Source organism: Martes martes (genome assembly GCF_963455335.1).
Source record: "Martes martes genome assembly, chromosome: 7".
In the NCBI taxonomy this organism is placed as follows: domain Eukaryota; kingdom Metazoa; phylum Chordata; class Mammalia; order Carnivora; family Mustelidae; genus Martes; species Martes martes.
In genome coordinates, this window is record NC_137894.1 from 43,014,483 (window position 1) to 43,035,193 (window position 20,711).

At 49.0% G+C, this 20,711-nt stretch overlaps 1 protein-coding gene across 1 annotated transcript in view; it reads left to right on the forward strand.

Annotated features, from left to right (window-relative positions):
• Positions 1–20,711, forward strand: part of TLN2 (talin 2) — a 420,526-nt gene that overhangs the window by 54,004 nt on the left and 345,811 nt on the right. Inside the window, exon 2 of the mRNA XM_080808179.1 lies at positions 17,780–17,869. The gene's annotated coding sequence lies outside the window, so the exon portion shown is untranslated. The remainder of the gene's footprint in view (positions 1–17,779; positions 17,870–20,711) is intronic.

The window sequence follows — 20,711 nt, forward strand, 5'->3', positions numbered from 1 at the left end:
CTTAATCTCAGGGCACTTACTCCTGTGCAGGTGCCAAGGACACCTGCTAGCACGGATCCAGGGGGAGTATTTGAGGGGTCCCCCAGAGCCAAGCCATGTGTCTGCCCCAGCCGTGGTGTCTCTTGTTGACTGATGGAGCCAGCTGTGGAGGGGTGGTTTTATGTAGTGTGAAAAATCGAAGCTTGATGTTTAGTTTCCCTCTTGTCCCTTCCTGTTCAACAGCCAATGGTCCTCAGATTTATTCTTTCTGGTGGTACTTTGATCCAGCCTTCCAAGTGTGAATTCAACAAAAATGCGACTCATGATGAGTGTTTGCCTTGAGGAAGTCAGGCTGACGCTGAATCATTCCTCCTCGGTTCTCTGCGTGGCTGTTTTCCCTTGCCCCCCCCCCCCCCCCCCCGCTTGGATTTGGGTTCCTGGGGCTGGCTGGCTTTTTTTCCCCCTCAGTGTTTTGGAGGAGGGAAAATAATAGTTTGCAGGGTTTGCAAACAGTGTGGGACCTTCCTGTAGCTGCTGGTGGGTAGGTGGAGAAAATCAGGGTTTGGTTCTGTTCTCCAGAGGCCAGGCCCAGCTGCAGATGGGGTCCCTGGTCCTTGGTGGCCTGGGAGAGAGCGGAGGGGGCCGCCTGCTGAAGAGGTCTCCTGAGGCTCCAAGGACACGGGTGTACCCGTTACTCTGTCCACAGCGAAGACATAGACAATTTATTTTAGGGTTTTGAAGTTTGTGGGTCATTTTTGCCTCTCTCTTCCCCAAGGGACTACATGTATTTAATGACTCAACCCTGATTGTACTGCAGACATTTCCTTTCCACTGAGGTCAGTTTCTAGAGCTGTCCTCAAGCAAACATTTGTGTAAGGGGGAGGAAGAAGCAAAAAGAAGGGAAGCCTCTGGGACACCAAAAGTGGGCTTCAACTGCTGTCCCCAGGTACTGGGAAACCTTGATATTGTAATGCACAGTGCTGCCAGCTTTGAGGCTTACTGGAGGAAGCTGGTTGGCTGTGCTGATGGGCTGCTCCTTCTCTGGCGAGGAGCCCCAGCAAGGACTTTGGGACCCAGCCGGGGGACACCTTCGTGGGCTATGGGATCATCTTTAGGTCTGGTTGTTAGGGGTGGGGCATCAGGCCAGGGCCTCAGAGTGAATACTTCAAAAGTTGGGTGCTGGCTCTATACTACCACCTCTACTGGTCCCCTTCTGCCTTAACTCTGTAGGACTTGAGCTTGACCCTGGGAGGCCAGGGCTGGGGCGGCAGATGTGGTGTTCTGAGCACGGCGGTTCAGCTCCTTAGTTTGGCTCAGATCCTGGAAGGCTGGTTTCCTTTATTCAGCACTTCAGAGGAAGAGTGGCCCAGTAAGGACCAGTGTAGCCTAGTAAGGACCAAACTCTTGGAATATAGATCGGAGGAGATGGCTTGTAGAGCATTCTTCCCAAGGCCCTGCTTTCCTCTGACCATGTGGGATGGAGTTGGGGGAGGGGTGTGTGGGGAGAAGAGATAGATGCTAGCATCTTGTTTTTTCCCCTCTCCCCACCCACCATTCCCTCCAGCCAGATTGATTTTCTGCTTCTGCTCTTCCTGAGGGGCTGACATTATCAGACATGCTAGGGAAATCATTGACATTGGGGTAATGTGTGAGCAGTTATGTCTGTTACTAAGCACAAAGAATTGGAGCAAAGAAGAGAGCAAATAACGGGTTTGAAAACAGGCATTTTTGCTGCTCTTCTTGGAGGGTCTGCTATGAGCAAAGGGATGTGGCACCTGCTGAGACAATAGGGGAGCATTGAGAAGCCTGAGTCTGCCTGCAGAAGCCTGTGATGAGAGGGGATGGGATGGGGAGACCAAATCCCCGCAATTGGCCGGTCAGGGAAGACTACCCAGCCTGGGTGTGGGGGGGCCTGCGGAGCTCAGAGGGGTTCATGGAAGAGCGGCTCTGCTGAGCTTGGAGTGGTGTCTGATGTCAGGAAGCAGGGGAGGGCTTTCTGGGTGGCTGAGACTGAAAGAACAAGGACCAGAAGAGGGGAGGGCACAGGCTGTTAAGACAGGGGCTGTGGGGACGCCTGGGTGGCTCAGTCATTAACCGTCGGCTTTCAGCTCAGGTTGTGATCCCAGGGTCCTGGGATCGAGCCCTGCATCGGGCCCCCTGCTCAGCGGGAAGCCTGCTTCTCCCTCTCCCACTCCCCCTGCTTGTGTTCCCTCTCTAGCTATCTCTCTCTCTGTCTCTGTTGAATACATAGACTCTTAAAAAAAAAAAGAAAGAAAAAGAAAAAAAAAGACAGGGGCTTTGAACTGATGAAGTAGGCTTCATTTTTTATTTTACTTTTATAACTTGACTAGTGCCAAGTTGGATCTTGGTTGGTCCCTTCAAATAAGATGAATGTCTACGTCTTGTCCCTACTCTTCAGCCTCTACAGTTAGCACTGCACCAGAACCGCCGCCTGGAAGGCCTCCAGCAACCCTTCGATGGCCAGATCTCACAGCTTGATCTCCATTGTCCTTCCGTTTTGCTGTTCATCCTCCTTTTCCCTTAGCACCATCTCCGTTTTGCCTCTAGAACACCTTACTCCTGTGACCTGCCTTCCCCTGGGACCTTTCTTTCTTGGCCATCCCTCCTGTCTCCTGCATGTGTCCACGTTCTCCAGGCTTCTGTCCTCCAGGCCCACTTCCCTCCCTCCCCTACCCTATGCGCTGAGGGCTTTATCCCACACCCAGGCCCACAGGGTCCTTGCTGGCTGCCGGTTCTTCGGCAAGCTGCCTTAGCGGTACCCGGGTTGCTAGCCCAGCTCCTCGTGGGGGTTAGGATTCTGCAGTTGTGAACCTCTGCAATGCAAAGACCTGAAGATGATTCCGCAAACATCTAATGAAACGCCCTCTGGATGCAAGCTCCAGGAGAGACCAAAGATCATCCAGTCGCTATCTGCTTCCCCTCCAGCCTTTTGTTTCCGAGCGCCTTCTCCCTTGAAAGCTCTGAATGAGCTCTAAATATCCAGGAAGGCTGACACCCTACTGTCCTTTGAGGTAACTTGAAATTGACTACGTTCTAGACCTTCAGACTTCCGAGCAGGGAAACACAAGGCCAGGAGCATCTGCGGGATTTCTAGAACTGCCGTGGGAGCAGCCTTGGCCTCGAGGGAGGCAGATGTGCTCTCCAGTGGAGCCTCCCCACGGCTTAGAAGGCGGGCCGGGCCCAGGGGATTTGAGTGTTCTCTGGGTCGGCGTCTTGCATAGGCGACTTTGAATTTGACACCCCTGTCACACAGCCAGTGCCTGGAAAACCTGAAACTATTCCTGGTATTCATAATTCACATTGGGTAGGCTTTGGTGGTATTTATAGCACTCCCCAAGACAAGTTACTGCCAGAGGGGGCAGTGACACTTATCAGGTGTAGCATAGGAGACACAGGGCTGAAGACATGCTTTTTCAGGCTAATTTTAGATTCCCGGTGGGTGGGGATGGGAGTGAGGGCTTATCATATAGTATGCTTTCAGAGGCTCCCCTCACCCTGGGAGACTGGAAGTACGGATATCTGTGGCCATTTCTGTGCCTAGGGCTTGCTGCCCTCAGTGTTGGTGCCTCCTAGTCCAGGTTCTCCCTAGCTCTGCTCTTTCTTGCTGCTCTGCTGTAGGGAAGCGTGCAGATAGGCCTTCTTGATGCGCTAGCATTAGGCCACAAGGCTGTGGGGTGGGGATTCAGAGTGGGAGAGGGTTAGCTGGTAGGACATCGTGCCTTACAAAGTGTTGAACAACCTATTTGTGCTGTTGAGCTTGCCTGTGCCCTGGAGTGAAAGGGGATCTCCTTGGAGTTTTCTGGAGATGTTTGAGGTGCCTGTTAAGGCAGAGGCAGGTGACTGAGGGGCGCTGGGCCCCGTCTTCCTCGGGGGTCAGGCCTGCTGGCTGAAGAGCCTCTTGAAATGAGCTGCCTCCCTGGGAGGGTGGCTCTGCATGGGGAGAGTTCCTGCTGCGAACAGGATATACCAGAATATGGAGGGATAGGAGGCTGCCTGGGGTGTGCTGGTGCTTTCTACCATCCCTCCCCCCGTTACAAAGCCCTAACAAGCTGAGGTCCTTGACAAAGGGGAGGTGTGTGGCAGTGTGACTGGGCAAGCAAGGGGTTGCTTGCATGTCTCTGGGGACCAACTACCAGGTGGAAGAGCCCAGGGATGGGCGGCCAAGTCCCGTTTTGCCTCGTTCGCTGCCTGCTATAGGTGGGCCTCTCATTTGTCATCTCCTGCCTTGAGCACCCAGGACGAATTGTCTGCGGTGGTTTTCTTTTTGTGGCTTGGAATGACTTGAGCTACCTGTGTGGTATAAATAGTGATAGCTTGGAAGCAGGTCTGCCAGAAAGCTGGGGAAAACAAAAGAACCTTCCCTTAAGTGATGGTGATGGGACAGTCAGGTCTGATTCACTTTGCCTCACCACCAGTTGTTGGGCCTTGGCTTCCCCATCTTGGGATTTGGAGAGATTCAGAGGAGGCAACAATGGAGCCTTTATTGGCAGCCGGCTCCCGGAGCAGCCTGCTCTGGTTGTTGCTGGCATCGTCCTTGGAGCAAGGGCTTGCATAGGGATGGTGAGTGGGGACAAAGCTTGCTTTTGTGCCCAGGCCTTTCTCCAGTTTCTCTGCGTGCAGAGGATCAGGCAGGGTCATCTGCCTGCCTCTCCCTGATTCCTTGAGATGGGTATTAGGAATGGTAAGTTTGCAGTCTTTGCCATTGGGAGTCCTTCTGTGCTTGGCATTTGTCCTCCTGAGTTGGTGTAGTGAGAAGGGACACGCTGATTGTCAAAAGGGATGTGTCCAGTTGGTTCTGGTTTTTCTGTACCATTTGTGGAATGTCTCTGAAACCCTGATGTTGGGGAAGGGTTGTATACGAATAAGAAATGTGGGGTTGGGGGGCGCCTGGGTGGATCAGTTGGTTAAGCATCCAGCTCTTGGTTTTGGCTCCCATCATAATCTTGGGGTCCTGGGATCAAGTCCTATGTAGCACTCTGTGCTCAATGGGGAGTCTGCTTGAGATTCTCCCTCTCCCTTTCTCCCCACCAACCTATGCATGTGTTCATTCTCTCTCTCTCTCTCTCTCAAATAAACCTTTCAAAAAAAAATGTGGGGTTGATGCAGTGTTGAGTGGTCCTGTCTGGCATCCAGATCCACTCAGCCTGGGGCATTTCTTCTTTCTTTCTCTCTTCTCAACTCCTGCCCCCTCTCCCTGGTGACAGGGAATGTGATGGGAGGCCATGGTGGTTAAACCACCATCCCAAGGGTCTGCTAACTCACGTGGTCAGCTGGCACAGCCACGTCTGGCAAGCAGTGGGTCTGGTTTAAAAAAAAAAAAAAAGACCGTTTAATTGCTCTTTCTACCTTACAGGGCAGAAAAATAAGAGGATACCAAAATATGAATGTGTGTTATTCAAAAAAGGTGAAGTATTTTTTAAACGATAACTCTACCTTTCCACTATTCCTTTGAGCCTTGCATGTCCTTTGAAATTGATTTACAACAGAGGGACATTAATTAGAGGTAGTTAGAAGCTCTGATGGGGATTGCGACGGGCCCAGGAGTGGCTGGGTCAGCACAGGAGAGGGAAATACAGGTGTTGGCTAGATCCTCTCTGAGCACGTGAAGTCATTCATGGTCTAGGTTGCTTTGTTTTGTAGGAGTCAGGAAGGAGGACTGATGGGTTTCGGAAACAGATCACAGAGGGAGCCCTGTGGAGTGTAGGTTCGCAGAAGGAGAGGGCCAGGTGGCAGGCCCTGCCCTGAGGCTCTATGCTGTCCACAGCGGAGCCTGCCTTGGCTTCCGTCTCCTGAGAGGCCTGTGGGAGGGCCAGTGAAGGTAAGCCACAGAGTTGGCTGGCGCTCCATGGGTCAGGGGAGTCTGCTTTAGAATTCACCACTGCTGTTCACTTCCTGGTGTTGAGCCCTTAGCTCCCCTTCCTGGACCCTGGGGGAGGAGATTCCTAGTCTGGGGGTTTGCAGGCTGGGATATTGGAGAGGAATCCTACCTCCGGAAGGCAGGGAAGTCTGCTGCGTGTAGGAGGAGGGTGGGGTCGTGTTGTAGGTGACAGAGGAGCTCGAGGCGAAGACCCTGAGCCGGGGGTGTGGCTGTGCTGGCTGGTCCAGGCCTCCCCTCTCGGACTGGAAAACACAAAGCCAGCTTGGCGCAAGGCTTCGGTGGGGTGGGAACAACGTGGAGGCCGCAGGCTGGACTGCATCCTCAGATTTCTCTTTCCCTATAGCTTTGCTTTGGGTCTCACCTTTAATTGAAATGCCCTTGTTGGGAAATGGAGCTCTGGTGAAAATCTGTCCTGGCCACAGCAGCCACCCCTGTCGTCAGGAGGAGGTTGTGGAAGGAGACACTAAAACAACTTGAGCCTCCCAATAATTGCCTTTTTGTTGTACAGTTGGGCTGTTGGCGGTGGCCACGGGCCCTGTGGCTGGTTGGGAGGATTTATTCCCCTTCAGAACAGGGGTGCCTCCTGCCTCTCCCCCACCCCATGACTCTGGTAACCCTTTTCTGAACTTCCATTGATGTTTTTGTATCCTCTTTCCACCCGCCAGTGTTCATAGTGAGTGAAAAAGATGAAAGGCTCTGCTGTATTTAATAAACCACTGAAAACTGTCCCTCTTAGGGAGCAAGGCTGAAGCCACCCACTGACTTCCCCTCTCTCTGACCCCGCCTTTGGCGGCTGAGGGGTGATAAGGCGCTCCCTGGTGTTGCCCCCCGAATCCTCTCTTCGCTTCTACCCTCCTTCAAAACAAGTGACAGCTCTGTTTATCAGATGGGGATGCTGAGAAGCAGAGCTGGTGAAGGACCGATCCTGTGAAGAGAGGCAGTGGCCTTCCTGGCTGGGGGCCCATCCGGGCTTTTCCTGCCATTGGGCTCCATGCGTTGCTCTGCTCCAGCAACCCATGCCTCTCCTGGCTGACGCACAACCCTTGGTTGCTGACCAAAATTGTTGGATGTTCCCAACTCTTGTCTTTTGAGTTCTTAGAACAAATCTTCATTTCCTGATACTACTTTGCTTGTAAATGGGAAACCATATAGAAAGTACAGTGAGCTACGTGGAGAGTTTAGTCAACAGGAAGCTACCCTTTCATCCGTATTTTTCTCTGTGATTGGACTGTATTTTCAGTTCTGATTTGGAAGAATCTACTTGGGCTGCGAGTAAATAATTAGAAACTTGGAGTTGCAGTGGATCACTTTTATTCTTGGTAGCAGCCAAATATCAAGCATTCTTGGAAGGTCTGATGAAATGCTCATTTTAAATGCAAATTCTTTGCACAGTTAGAAGGAAAATGGAATCGTTCTGGCTCCCAGCATTCACTCAGCATTTTTGCCATTCCTTCTGATGGCTGAGGGGAGGGCTTGTGACTAAGTCCTTCAACATTTTTATTACGAATTCAGATTTGTGCTTGCTGAGAGGAAGCCTTGCTCTGGGACATTAACCCTCTGTTGCCATCAGTGGTGTTTGCACTGGTCTCTCCCTCGCCCTCCACAGTCTTTGGATTACCTCTCTGATTGGGTTTATGGATGATGGATGTACTAGGAAATTCGTTGTGACTGGTTGTTGTTTTTGTTTGAAGTGAATGAAATGTGTTATCAGACACTTCAGCTCCTAGGCTGTGTGCCTTTTAGCCTTAGAAGTTCAGCTTCCCTCTTGATTCCTCTTTTGGATGTTTCCTCCCATTTTTTCCTTTAACCCACTGCTCTCTCCCAGCTTGGGATCTAGAGAACCCTTGGACTTGTGCGTGATGGGGACAGTGAGATTCCTTTGCAGTGTTTTGGGGTGGGTGGTTCCCTGTCCTGGACTGTCCGAGGAACACGTGCACAATGGTGAACTCACGGAGGTAGTTAAAGATGTTAATCCTCTCCCCATGTCAGACATGTTAAATCCTTCTTTCTGAAAGTGAGAATTTTACTTGGAAAACAGTTCTGTTTTCTTTGGTTCTAGAGGCCATTCGGGAGCCTCTCCATTAATCTGGTTTCTTTCGTGGGAGGTGTGCATTCAGCTAGAGCCAGGAGACAAGGTTTTGGGAATGGCAAGATGGTGGCATAGTTTTTCCATCCATAAAACAATGACTTGATTCTGAGTCTATCCCCTAAGCTGGGGTGGCAGGTGGATTTATGGTTGCCGAGCATTATGAAAATGCAAAAACCATATACATCATTGAGTGCAGTTGTACCTGTGTTATTCCTTCTAATTCTATTGCAAAGCTGTCTCACTTTGTTGCATATGCATTTTTGCAAAGCAGAATACAGAATTCAAGGGGCACCTGGGTGGCTCAGTGGGTTAAACCTCTGCCTTCGGCTCAGGTCATGATCTCAGGGTCCTGGGATTGAGCCCCACATGGGGCTCTCTGCTCAGCAGGGAGCCTGCTTCCCCCCCCCCCCCCCGCCGCCTGCTGCTCTGCCTACTTGTGATCTCTTTCTCTTTGTCAATTAATAAAATTTTTTTAAAAGATTTTATTTATTTATTTATTTGACAGACAGAGATCACAAGTAGGCAGAGAGGCAGGCAGAGAGAGACGGGAAGCAGGCTCCCTGCTGAGCAGAGCCCAATGCAGGGCTTGATCCCAGGACCCTGAGATCATGATCTGAGCCGAAGGCAGAGGCTTTGACCCACTGAGCCACCCAGGCGCCCTCAATTAACAAAAATTTTTAAAAAAGAATATAGAATTCAAAATGAAGTTGCCACATTGGCCCTTAGTTTGTTGACTGCAAAGAATCATTTTAGAGTTGGAAGGAGCTCCTCAGGTCCAGAAACTCTCTGCTTTTCATTTCTGTGACCTGAGGAGATCATCAGGGACTTCTTTGGTGGGTGGTGATAGACAAGTTGTTTTCAGCCTTAATGCTCCTCCCAATGGAAGCGAGATAGGGCTGAGAGAACACTGGTGGGGAAATGGCCCTGATCAAAGGTGTTAGGGTAAGAGACAACTAGTAGCTCCAGGCTAGAACAGCTGTCCTGGAAGGCTTTGAGAAGTAATGGTTGAGTCTGTGTTAGAGGTTGCAAAATCTCTTAAGTGGGCCAACATTGTCGTTAAATGACAATGAGCCAGAGACCTAGAAATTCAGGTGCTATATCCAGACCAGATAGCCCCCCAGAGGAAGAATTAGGACTTAGGACGTTGTCTGAGTGTTCTTCCTGCCTCGTGTATTTTAATAAGGGTTCTGAGCCCCCATGCCATTGGCATTTGTGTTGGATGATTCTGTTGTGGAGGCTGCCTTGTGTGTCATAGGATGTTTAACACCATCCATGGCCTCGACCCTCTAGTTGCCATTAACCCACATCCCAACCCCACCTTCGGTTGTGACAGCTGAAAATGTCTCCAGATATTGCCAAATATACCCTGTTGGGGGAGAATTCTTCCCGTTTGACCACCAGTGTTTCAGTTGTAGGTGATGACCCTGGGAATTCATAAACAGAACTCTTAGATAGCTTGAACCCTATCCCCGCCCCCCCCCCGCACTTTTTTTTTTTGCTTTGAAATGTCAACTACACAGCTAAAATAGTGTTTACTAAAGCTCTTACAGTACATAAAACTGGCTCAAAGGCCATTTAGAAGAAAGCGATAAACACAGGCCTGAACTGAACTGTTGAGTCTGAACTGTTTTCCCTTGAGCAGATTTGATTGTGGTTTTCTCCTTAGAGTTTGGACACAGAGGACTTGTCTCCACTAAGCAGCTTGTACTTTTGTTTTTAGCTAATGGTTGTGCATGGAGACGATGTACGTAGTGACTAGGGGAGGAATCAAAATGCTCTGAAGGCAAAGGAGATTTGGGCAACCTGAAAATGGTGATGGGTTGGTCTCCCATTTTTCAAACCTTAGGGTAAGTTTGGAAGAGAACACTTAATAACTTCAACGTCTGTAAATACAGAGCAGATGTGGGTGCAGAAACTGAAGTAGACCATGACTTTATGAATTCGGGAGTTGCTGTGAGTCAGTGGATGTGAAGAGTAGAGCATCCATTGAGAGCCTGGAGACCTGGGTGCTGTACGTGGGCCTGCCTTCCACTCTTTTGGTCAGGTCACCAAATATTTGGGCAGTAGTTTCCTTAGTCTTAGAAGAAAGGACAAGGTCAAGATTCCTGCTTGCTGGATGGGGGTGAAGTGCTGGGTGGTGAAGCAGAGTATATAAGACCACAGGATAAACCTAAGACTCTCACTGGAGCCCTAATTTTGCTCAGGAGATTTGGAAGACACAAGGTTACTTCTGAATGAAAGCCAGCATGCACGTATTGAATAAGTGCAAACTTTGCATGATCTGAATTTAAGCTAGAACATTGAACTCAATAAATGAAGGCAATCTCATGCTTGCTAAGAATTTCTTCTCGATGCCAGGTGCTTCCCTCCGCCCGCACCCACATTTTGTTGGAATTCTGGCAGAGTTTGCTAAGTCATGGGCCCAGGGTTCGCTAAAATTATTTCTACAAGTAAAATTTCTGGTGGGGGAAAAAAAAATCCTTGGTGTCGAATCTAGGGTAAGTTCGCATGCTCAACAACAGAGAGGACGTTAGGGGAAAAGGGATCACAATAATAAAGGTTGTCTAGCCTTTAAGAGTTCATGTACTTAAAAGTTTACCTTCCTTCCTTTTGGCTTCAGTGGGAGAGCTTTTGGCTTGTATTAGCTTGTAACCAACACTGAAAAGGGTATGGTTGTGCTGTTGTGGGACACTGGGGATTTAGGCATGTTACCTGAGAGTTGACCTAATCTACAAAATGTGCCTGAGGAGATAGCATGCTGCTGTAAATTTATTTGAAATGGCAACAATGGGGTTGGCCTTGGAGTCAATGTTGAAAGTTAAAACTACCGACTGGGGAAATTACCTAGCTGGGGAAAGTTAGAAGATTAAGATACTCCATCCAGTCAATTTTTGTTTCTGAAGTTATTTAATGGTACAAAGGAGTTGTTTTTGGGTGATGACGTTCATGACTCTTCATGGCCATTCTTTGGAAATTAACGTCAAAGGCTTCAGACTGTACCCACGTCCCCATGCTGTCTGGTTTCTGGAGAGCAGTAAGGCAGATGCCTGGCAGACACCTAGGAATGAAGAACACCTACAAATAAAGGCAGCTGTTGAGCAAAACTCCTGTAACCATTTGTCAACATTACCTTATGTGAGGCAACTTTACTGTATGACATAATAAAGATAATTTATAATGTCTTCATGAAGGCAGGAGTGGGTGGTAGTGGGGTTTTTGTCTTTTCTCGGTGTGTAATTGAAACAGAGCCTGGACCAAATGAGAAACATTTGTGTTTGGAAAAAGATTCCAGAGGCTTCTTTACTGGGGTCCTATATTGCTTCCTTATTTTCCTTGGAGCATGTAAGCAGACTTCTCATCTGGGATGAGCATTAACAACATGGCCATTTCTATCTGTTCATAAGCAAATGGATTTTAGGGCCAAGGGAATGGTGTAAATTCTAGACCTACAGGGCACACCCAGTGAATCAGATGAAAAAGTGTGGATGTTGACCTGTCTCAAGAAACCCATGGCTACAGAGTGAATGTATAAATGTTGTTGCTTTAACAGGCTCCTTCCCCAGAAGCTGTGTCCTTCATAAAGGAAAGTGTGCCTGTGCATTCCAAAGTCGCATACTTTCTGAGAAGGTCCTGGAGGAACACAGGCTTTGGAGAGAAAGTGAGGTGTTTGGCCTTTGGGGAAATAGAGCCTGAATGGCGTGGACCGATGAGATTGAATACTTACGCTAGTGCGGTGTGTGTGTGTGTGTGTGTGTGTGTGTGTGTGTGTGTAAAACTCTTAAAAAACCAAAAGCAAGAACAAAAAAACCCCAAAACAAAAAAACCCCAAAGGCTGTCAGTGTGCTTGGTTAGATTCTAAAATGGGCACCCTGAGCCACCCACAAGAACCCTCGAAACACGAAGGCATGGTCACTTCACAGGTAACGGAGTCCTCACCGTTGGCCAAGGTTGATGTTGGATGCTGTGTTGGGCACAAAGGTAAAGGTGGTGGCTTCCTGGCCCGCCAGGATCTCTCAAGGAGGTGAAAGGCACCCAGAAGCTAACTCTCTGGTCTGAGGTCTGCCACAGTGAGACAAAAGGGTAAGGCATGTAAGGGAAAGAAAGACTCATTTTGATGGGGAGCATTAAAGGGGTTGTCTTAGAGGCTGGTGGGGGAATGTGAGCTGGATTTTGGGAGGAGGTAGATTTATATCCGGTGATGCTGGTTGGGCTTCCCTAAAAGGAGTGGGACTTGGGCACAGACCCCAAAGTGGGTGAGTGGAAGGCAGGAAGTGGTGGGGCAGAGGGAATCCCAGAACACTCTGGAGTCTGGTTTGTGGTTCGTGGAGGTGGGGTGTGTGTGTGTGTGTATGTGTATGTGTGTGTATGTATGTGTCTGTAGGAAGGGGCTGAGTCCGGAAATCAGGTAGGGATCTAACTGTGCAGGGCCTCCTATCCCAAGGTAAAAAATTTGAAATATACCCCTAATGTGTGGAGAACACACCCAGGGGAGAAGAGGGGAAGGAGGTAGAGAAGGCAGCATTGCAGGCAGGACAGAAAGGCACAGGGAAGAAGAAAACACCTTTGAGTCAAAATTCGGGTCTTTCTGCTGTTGTCAGACTGACAGATGGGGAAGCCAGGCTGCTCACATAGCCTGGGCCTTTGGGAAGACTGTTAATTTTTTTTTTCTTTTTGTATCTTTATTACAGTTGTAAGTTTTCAAACGTGAACATGGAATCACTGAGTTATGCCGTACTTGGAGGAGGTCCAGTCACACACTTCTTCCTCCCCAGATTCTTAACTTATGTTAATTGTCTGTGAAGTTCTCAATCAAGAATCCTTCCTCCCCCTTCTCAGTGTTTGCTTGCTCTGAGCCTACTTCGTACCCTGGGTAGGGTGCGAGGGATGCCTCCAGGAGAAGTCTTTGTTCTATAGGAGCTCCAGGCTGAAACAGGAGAGGAGAGAGGATTAGGATTTTAGAATAGTATGAAAAGCACGCTGGTGGGGATTTCCCACCAGGGAAATTGCAGGAGAATGTGTTGGGGGTGGCGCTGGTTGGGATGGGGCATGGGAGAAGACCCCCCAGCTGTGGGAGATGATGCAGGTTGTGGCTTACTTAAAAAATATTTCCTACCTTCACTTGGGACCTAAAGTTGCCTTCCAACAGCCTTGAAGTACGGCCGGTATTTCGGGGCTTTTTTGGGGTCATTTTTATCCCCCAACTGCTACCCCGGCCCTAGTTCAGGGCAGAACACAGGCTATTGTGTGGGGGAGTTAGTCAAGGGATCCTTAATCCTGCGTCAAGTATTGCCTATGGAATAAAACTGTACTGGAATTACTCCGCTATTTTAAAAATGTATGTAGGAAATAGTGAGGTTGATTGAAAATTTATTTTAGAGTATTTTTGTCTTAATCTCTTATCTCTGAAGATACCGGAAGTACGGCTACTACTCTGTGTGTGTGTGTGTTTGTGTGTGTGTGTGTCTGGGTGTGGCAGGTGTGGGGGCATTTGCAGGGAAGACTCTTTAAAACCTTTTGCCCTTAAAAGGAACCACTGACTTCTCTTAGCACTCAGCGCAGTGCCTGTCATCTGGGTGTGTAATAAAAGGGGCAGACGTGAGGGCTGCAGGAGCAGAGCCACATTCATGCCTCCCACTCACCGCTTCGGGGCTGGGGGCCACCCCCTCACCCAGGACGTGCGGGGAGAGGCACCTGAGGCCTGGAGGTGTGTCCTTTTCCTGCCCGTGTCCTCCAAGGCATGTGGAAATCACTAGGAATGACACTTGAGCACAGGCCCATGCCCCAGAAATGCAGGGCTGTCATTGGAGGGTTTTCTTTGAGTCCTGGCCCAGACCTTGGTGGAAAGGAACTAGCTGTTAGTTGCAGTGACTAACGCCAGGGTCTTACGTCTCACCATGAGGGTCAGCCCCCTCCTTGGCTGCGGGGCCTTGTCTGTAGATTGTCTGGGGTAGACATCATAAAGCTACCTCTGGAATCTGTTCCCTGGTTAAGCTCTCCTCCCCCGTGGGTCCCGTTGGGTGGAAACAGTGACTGTGCCTGTAAGTGAGCACTCTGAATTTGAGAAGGGTCCCATTTAGAGTCTCAGTGGGAAAGGGGCATGAGATCATTTGGTTCCCTTGTTGGTTGCTGAAACCCTTTGTCCTCCTGGAATTGGCAGGCCTTTACTTTTCCTGAACTCTTAGCAATGGTTTCCCTGGAAGCTATTGTTTTGAATTCATCAGAAGAATGTTGGGCTTGTGATGCATGTGCGTGCACTCGCATGTACGGGCACACACATACACACACACACACACAAACTGGCAGGCACACACACACACACACACACACACACACACACACAGGAAAGCCAGGCCTGTCTTGGGTTCCAGAGATGGCAGGATCTCGTGGAATGTTTACTTCTAAAGAAAGTGACCTATTAAAGAGTGGGTTCTGTATTCCTACTTGGGCTTTTGCTTTTTTAAGCCAGATTTGAGCAAGAAGAGACTTTTCAGAGGAGGTGGGGGACAGCAGCACTTCCTTTATTAGGCACAGGCTATGCTGTGTCTACCCAGGGTATCCATCCAAGAGGTCCGAAAACGGTGACAATGTCGTTGAATGTCATGGTGGCAATGATTGGCTATTATAACCAAAAGATAAACGTGATACCTTGGTCTGTTTAAAAAAAAAAAAAAAGAGAGAGCTCATTTCTGAATTGCACACGCTTCTTATTTGGCCAAGATGATATGGGTAAATGTGTGCAAAGGGCTAGGAATTGAGACTCTATTGCTCACGTCTCCACTACTTTTTTGGTAAGCAGGTCACTTGACCACCCCCTGAATGAGCAGAATTCTCCCGAGGAAGGTCAGGTATTGATGAGGCACCCGAAGGAGAATACCGAAGCAACTCTGGCCTTTGTAGCCTGCTGAAGAGGGGGAGGGGTCAAGTGTTCCTCCACACTTGCTGCAGCCTCCAGGCCTTCCCTGCCTTCTCAGCTGATCAGGAAGACTGAGCTGGTTCCTGGTAACAGAATGTGCCACAGGAATAGTCTGGCAGAGCCTGGAAGAGGAAAGACCACTGGGCTGCAGAAACCCAACACTAGCTTTTCCCAGAGTGACAGGCAGCACCAGAGGTCAGCGTGGCCTCAGCCCCAGAGCACAGGACTGCCCCAGGGCGTGGACGTTTAAAAATGAAAATGTATTTATAGACGGTGCCCCTGGAGCCAGAATGTTCGCTGTTCCTCTGTGGGCCCCACCCTTTGACAAACACAGACCTCATTCCACAGGCTAACTGGTGTGTTTTAAATGGGGGCTGGAAGTCCTTGTCATTGACCTGACTCCCAACTCCCCTGCAAAAGAAAAAAAAATTGCTTTGTGACCTATCCATAGAAGAGTGTATAAAGCGTCTAGGTACAGTGTGAAGAGGAAAATGGACATCCGTGAAGCCTGCAACTAGGTTAAGCAATCAGTGTTACAAATACAGAACAGGATTCCCCCTTGATCCAGAGGTGACAAGTGTCTTAACTTTCTGTTGGGACCAATACTGCCTTTCTTATTGTTAGTGCCTACGTAGGCGTTCCTAAATAATGTGTATTTTTGTTCCCTGATGTTCATTTCATTCTGGGTTTCGAAAAATCAGTGACCAAGTACAAACAGAGCTTTGGGAAGCTTCCTGCTGAAAGTGTTCGGCCAAGGATCCCCAGAGGCGCAGAGAGCTCTCATGCTGTTGTGAGCGTTGATAGCTGCGGGTCTGACTTTTTCCACCAGAACTGCTACCAGAAGCCAATTTTCTCAGTTGTCCGTGCTCTGGTGTATCACTTTGTAAATGGGGTTGTCATTCACACCCCCATTTACAAAGGGGTCATAGGAAGTTCAGAGAGAACTAGAACAGGGGACTCCTTATAACGTTTCAGTTCAGCAGGGGTCCTTAGCCAGACATACAGAGAGAAACTTCAGGTGGCTTTTGAACTCTTTGAAACTGCATGCGTTCTGTGCTTTTGGGTGAAAGAGTCCGTGATCCTTCCAGAGGACTTGGTGGACCCTCCTTCTCCGTAAGGTTAAGAACTACGCAGCCGTCATGGTAGGTTGTGTTTTTTGTTTTGTTTTTTTCTAATGAATGCTGGAACTGTGGAAGACTTGTTGAAATACGTTCGGTCTGCTGGTGTGTCTGCGTTGATTTTGTACGTCTGAGCGTGCCTGAGTGTTGAAAGGGAAATGAGCGGTAAGTTATACTGTGGATTGTCCAGGATGGAATTCTTGACTGTCCCACGGTGGCCCAGCAGGCTTTACATGTTCTCTGAAACCTGCATCTCCTTTTCTTGACCCAGAGTTAACTAACGAGAATGCCAGAATGGGGGGCGCGTGGGGGCGGGATTGTGATGGTTGCTGTAGTTTCAAAACAAATGACCTCACTGCCAAAGTTCTACTTGATGCAAGAGAAACCCTAACCTTGGCCTTATAAATGATGGACCTTTGGGGAAACACATCCAAACACCCATTTAGTGAGGGTGGGGGCACATGTGTCACTGTGACGTTCATTGCCTAGAAACAGAATACAGCTATTGTTAGGACCAACTTCCTAGTCATTTCCTTGAGAGATGTGGCAGTTTAAATCTATAATGAGGGACATTCGCTTCTTCAGAGTAGGGAATGATGATGCTGTGTGTGACCTAACTTGACGCGAGGTTACTTTCCGCTTTATTCCAGCAATGTGAGGGAATTGTTGAGTTCCTTAGCTGTGGGATCCCTGAGCTTCATGTTCTTTTTATGGAGGAGGTGACAGCAGGACAGCAGAGTTTGGCGTGATGTGCCCAGGGATGCCTTGACTTGTCGGGCTCAGCTGGAACTAAAACCCCAGGGAAGGAGCTATTTCCATGATTATGGCTTAAAGATATAATTGGATGAAGATTAACTTAAAAACATAATGAGACTCCTTTCCTAGAGAATTAGCATTCTGAGCATCCATATCATTTGAATGAAATGACCACTGACAACAGTCTTAGCCCACCCATTTTTGAAATGCCCTACTTAGTCTTGGAGCATTTCCTGGATGGATTCTGGTCTCTTGGATCTGTAAACCCAATGTCTGGAAAAGGAGCTTTTGTTCTGGTTCTGTGTTCCTTACAGTTCATAAATTGAGATTTTTTAGGTGTTAAGTTTTTTGTTTGTTTATAAAGTTTTTAAACTTCTCATACTCAAATGTGAACGATTTCCTTTTTCTTTTACATGTTGTTTTTGAAGAAAACCAGGAGTTTCGCTTAGGCAGTTGAAGTCTTTGGGGACTGGGGGGTGGGGGAGAATTTAGGGGAAGGATTAAGATTTGGAGATGCAGGCTGCTCTGTCTTGTTTCATCGGTTAAGAGCCAGATGGAATAAGAGTAACATTTTGAAACTGAGTTTTATTAAGGAAAGTAATTTACAGGTAAATTTAAGCTTTATAGACTTGATTCTGTGATTCCATTCCTGGTGTTGCCATTACTTGCTGCTAATTTTGGGCAAGGCAGCTCCTCTTGGTCGTGATTTCTCTCCTCTGTAAAGACAGGATGGGTCCAATGACCTCAAGGACACTATGCAGCCGGGGCACCGTGTTGGGTGGATCTGTCGAGGGGCTGCTCTGGGGCTGCTGGGGGTGGGGTGGTGCCCATCCTGAGACTGAAGACTGATGGGTTGTCCCTCTGGGGGTACTGCACAGTGCCCAGATACCACTTGCCTTGGGAGTGTTTTTCTGCCCACTTTCTCGTGAGAACCCCACTGGTGTCCTTCAGTGTTGGGAACACATCGCATACCCACTAACGTGGCCACCTGCCCTGACACATGTCATTTGTCTCCTCTTTGCCAGCGCGCTGCTGTAGGGTAACATCTGGGCTGGGTTCCTGGACCCTTGGCTGTCTTGCTGCCCACGAACTCCTGGATCAGCTTGTCGAAAACAGTGAGTAACCTACATGTTTCTACTTGGCATGCAACTGTAGACCTGTGGAATTTGAGGGCTGGAGGGTTGTGGCCAGTAGTCCCACCGTCCCACCAGCTCTCCCGGGGGGACTGCCTTTCTCACACCCAGCTCCAGGAGCCTTGGAAATGGCAGCTGTGACCACAGACGTGACCTTTCTGCCCCTAGCAGTCATAAAGGGCACAGGGCCTTCCAAATCTGCCTACTTAGGGCTTCTCTGTTCTACCACCAGGGCCAAATACTGACTGTCCATGTTTACTAGCCCACAGGAGCAGCCTCTTCATGGGGGCAAATGCAGGTGCTGTGCTTCTGCCTGCCCTCCTGTTAGCTCACGTGTTCCTCCTCATCTATCCTGTCTTGTCCTCATGTTACCCTCCCTTTCAGGGAATCCTTATCTGACTCCTTTAAAGACCCTCTTCCCCCCTCCCCCGACTCCTCCCCATATTCTGTCTCCTGATGTTTCTCTTACATCTTTGCCTGCATTTTGCTGTGCACTTAAAACAGGCTCGGTCTCTTCAGTTATCCGGTAGACCGTTCATACTCAAATACTCATCACGTGAATGAATGGATGTGCTACATGCCAGTGGCTAAGGTGGGTGCAGTGTGGGCGGTCATGGAACTCCCAGGAAGGAAGAGAAAGACCAAGTAAAAACTACACTGTCACAGTCACAGCCCTAACTGGGTGGATGATTTTGTTCTGAGTGCTCTAAAGCAGTGTCGACTGGGGGATCTGATTAAAAAGCCGATCCTGACTGGGTAGGTCTGGGTGGGGCCTTGGAGTCTGCATTTCTAACACGTTCCCAGTGGTGTTCGTGCTACCGTTGTGCGGATCGTGTTCGGAGAAGTAAGGTCTAAGGTTCTTGGAGCACAGGACATTTGCCTTTGAGTGTGACCTTTGGGGAACTGCTCCAGGGGTGTGTGTGGGGTGGTGGTGGGGAGGTCTGAAAGTCAGACCTCTCAGAAGTCCTGTTGATCTCCTGAGAAGCCACCTGGACAGACCACTTGAGTAGTTAGCAGTTCCAACAGCCATTGAGGGAGTACTCACAGTGTACTAGGCGATAGGCTAAGAGCCTGGCACACAGCCTTGTGTCTTAGCCCTCCCTCCAGCCTGTGAGGTGGCAGTCACCATTTCACAGACGGCAGGATGGAGGCTGGGATGAAGGAACTCGCCGCGTCACACAGCAGGTACATTTGATGTCCGGCTTTCAGGCAGAGCTCTCCCTCCTCTGGCCTTTACCACCTGAATCCCCACTAAAAATGGGATTTTTACTGCTAGTAGCAAGGTGGAGTTACTGATTATTAATGTTTTCTTCCATCTTTCCCACTCTCGTGCTCCTCGAGGATATGGCCTTTCCTGTGCATCAGTTTTAAAGTGTTGCCTCTATAGGCAGTCCAGCCTCTTGAGTTAGGGGAGGAACTCGGTCAGTGTGGGGCGGGAATGGACAGAAAGAGCTGTGTATTCACGTAGGAGACCCACTTTTTGCGCCACCTCTGCTAGCCTCAGCTGGCCTCCGTGGGGCCAGTTCTCCGAGGGGACTGATGGCTCCCGGTGATCCCCAGAGCCGGGGCTACAACCTGGTCATCCAGAGCTCAGGGCTGGAGGCAGAAGGCGAGGGGTCAGGCTGACCGTTTCCTGGCCACTGTGCAGGATTGCTGTATCAAAGACAATCATGAAGTAACTTTCTCTGCTCAGGATTGTTTTCTCTGTTCTGGATCAGATTTGCAACTGTAGTGCGTTAGGGTTTCAAGGTTTTGATGAGGCTCCTCTGTTTTGGCCTTCTATTTTCTGGGTTTGTTTCCTCGACAGCAAAAGGAGGGCAGGGACTTTGCCTGGCACAGAGATTGGTTGTAGATACGATGCTCTTACAGTACTAAGTACACAGCCCAGCTGCTCATTTGAGGCCTGGCTGAAGTGTCCTTTTCCACCTGTTTCTGGCTCCATTCCCTCCAGCCGAGCTCTTTCCTTTTGTTTGAGGCCAATTTCTTTGTAGAAATGAGTCCCTTGAGGACCGGGATTATGCTTCCTCCATCCTCGTATCCCGGGACCCAGCACTCAGCCTTGATCCCCATAAACATGTGTTAAACGAACCCCATGAAGTAATTTCCTTCTTCCATTTGCTTATCTAAACTTACCTATCTGAAGAGCAAAGAATTAACGGGCACTGCTGATGGATCCCTGAGCAAACGCTTAGTGGTAACCGTGGTCACACCGGTCTCTGGTAATTATAAGCCTTCGCAAGGAAACACGGCGGTAGGCGTGTCCTTGGCTTTTGTGGACCTCGGAAGATCTCCTCTCTGGGGTCTGCAATTGTTTGTGATAATGGGAGAGAGCCAATGGGGCGGAAGATGTTGGATGAGTGTCTTAACATTCTTTGCTTCAACAGGTTTGTATTTTTTTTTTTTTAGGTCCTTTTACTTGGCAAAGTTACAATAGCAATTTACAATCTGTTATTTTAAGAGAAGAAAAGGGAGGGGAAGATGACTAAAAAGGGACCTGCTGATCCTTCGTATTGATAGGCCTCATATTGATGACCCCTGCCAAGGATTATAGCTTTCTGGGCCTGTGTTGGATGTCAGATTTGGGACTGGTTCCCCTCTTTGTACCAGACTGTACTTTTTTTTTTTTTTTTAATCACAATGTGACAAATTTTAGGATGCTATGGGACAGAGAAACGGGCTTTTCCTCCCTTCAAATGTAGTGTTAAACACTACTCTGCATCAGGACAAAATTCTGTCCATATCTGCCATTCAGAATGTCCCACCTGCAAAGCCAGCATTGGTTACAGAGCTTTTGGGATTGGGGTTGGGACTGGGCGTGGAGTGA